The 2,289-nt window shown below is 34.3% G+C and overlaps 1 long non-coding RNA gene across 1 annotated transcript; it reads right to left on the minus strand.

The window, feature by feature from the left end:
• Positions 1-6: 6 nt before the first annotated feature.
• On the minus strand, positions 7-438 carry LOC109591526 (uncharacterized). Its single transcript, XR_002189855.1, has 3 exons — positions 282-438; positions 123-233; positions 7-76 (listed from the first exon to the last, which is right to left on the minus strand). It is a non-coding gene; the product is annotated as an uncharacterized LOC109591526 (long non-coding RNA).
• Between the last annotated feature and the right edge of the window lie 1,851 nt (positions 439-2,289).

Below are 2,289 nucleotides of genomic sequence, written 5' to 3' on the forward strand. Positions count from 1 at the left end.
TCTTTATCCATTAATAACAGTATCCTTCACCTCTTGTGTGTCTGAGTGGGTCTTTATGCTGAGTTTGGGTGTACACCTATTGTGATTTTTATAATAAGAGTTAATACGGTATAATCAGCCACGCCTTGTTTTACTGCAGTAACCAGCCCCACCCTTTTGCTGCTGTGCTTCTTTTTGCTGTTTTGCGTCTTTTTGGTTGTGCGTCTCTTTTTCTGGTGCATTTCCAGTTAGATCTACAGGAAAGCTTGTTCCTTTAATTAACTAGTGAAGGTTACTCTTACTTTGCAGTAGTAGAAAGGATCTTCTCTTCAATTCCTTTTATAAAATCCTTCTTTCTTTATTGTGGTGTAAGTGATCACTGAAATAGCTACACCTTATAAACCACCTAATTCTCTCATTGTCCTCCATACTATAGTATGGAGGACAATGAGAGAATACTTTATATTCCATACTTTATAGTAAAGCATCAGCCTATAACAAGCAAAAAAGTCATTGATTCATAGCAATTTCAAATATATATAACCATAATCAAACAAGCTCCACTAACAAAAGTACCCTCTCAACAGGGTCAATTTTGGTCAAATGAAAGTAGATTTCAATTAACAAGTATCATTACTTAAAGTATCATTACTTAAGTATCATTAGTATTATTTAAATTATCTCATACTGCACCATTAGACCATACTCTAGTATTAGTCAATGCATGTATACGTTCACTAATCAATTTTTGTTTTAATGGATGCTTGTGATTGTTATGAAGCATAAATTGTGAGTTAAATTATTGTTTATTTCATGAGGTCTATTGGGTAATGCTACATCAAATAATTTGATCTTTAATGAGCATATCCATGAATAGTCCTATATCTATTTTAACCTACTCTAATATTTATTGCATTCATAGCATGCAAGTGATCCGTAAAATGACCAAATTTAGTCAAAATAGGGTCAGTAGTGACAATACTAACTGTAGTGGAGGAGTGGTACCAATCACTATGTACTGATACTACAGACACTACTCATAGCATATAGTGTTAATGATCCATGAATATAATTCAATGATAGTTCAGGTACACATACACTCACTTCTATTGTACTCTTTACCATTAGTCACTGGATAAAGGAACTACTGGTCTCTAACGTCATTTATAATAATAATAATAATTACAAGATGATTGATGTCTCTCAATGGAGAGCAAGTATTGGACTGTGGAACTACTGTCAAGCTGCCTCCAGTAGACCAGCTAATGGCCACCACTCTCACTCATTCAAAGCTGCAGTAGACAGCAAGTCAGGCAGTACTACATCAGGAGAGAAGACATCTAAACTGCCAGCAGCTCTGTCTCTTATTGTTTCTCTTCTTTTATCTTTATTAAGATATATGAAGCTCAATTTTATTCCTCCAACTGGTAAACAAACTAACAGTATATAATATTATCATACAGTGTATTTACAATAGGTATAATTACTGTTACTGTTATGATCCACTGCCTCCAGTCATTAGTCTTGTTTATAGCTACTATTGGGAGTAGCTCTGAGCTGATCTACTATTTGGTTTTACTTCTCCTCCTCCTCTTATCAGGAGATGTTGAACTCAATCCTGGTCCTATGATTGATGATCAACCATCTTGTCTCTTATTTGCAAAATGTCTTAAACCACTTGTTGACTGGAAACCATTTGCTCTTTGTCTTCCTGGAATAACACAATCTGATGTCAATACAATTGATAAAAAGAAAAGAAATGCTCACCTCATGAAAATGGCTTTACATAAGAGATTGTTACAAGTTAATCCTACAGCATCATGGAGAGATGTCATTAATGCTTTGAAACAATGTAAAGAGAATGAACTAGCTAGAACTATTGAAGACAAAGTGACAGATCCCACAGCTGGAAGAAGTACTAATGATGACATGGAAGTCAGTAGCAGTAATGCTAATCCTGGTCCTATAACAGGTAAACATACACTTAATACAACACTCATTAACTGATACACTACTGCAGGTAATCCAAAGGATATATTAAGGACTCATTCATATAAATTAGTTCATGCTATTAGTGTGAATCTATACAATGTAACTGATGCATTGTATGCTAAAGAACTGATACCACAACAAACTAAAGAGGAGATACATGCATCAGGAGTTACAAATAATGAGAAATCTAGTAAACTTGTGAATGTCATTGAGCAACAGCTGAAATCCTCTCTTAATCCAGAGCAGTATCTTATTGATATATGTCATGTATTAATAAACCAACAACATCGTACACTAACAGATATTGCTACCTCTATA

This window comes from Amphimedon queenslandica, unplaced genomic scaffold, assembly GCF_000090795.2.
Source record: "Amphimedon queenslandica unplaced genomic scaffold, v1.1 AMPQUscaffold_7952_Cont20101, whole genome shotgun sequence".
Lineage (NCBI taxonomy): Eukaryota > Metazoa > Porifera > Demospongiae > Haplosclerida > Niphatidae > Amphimedon > Amphimedon queenslandica.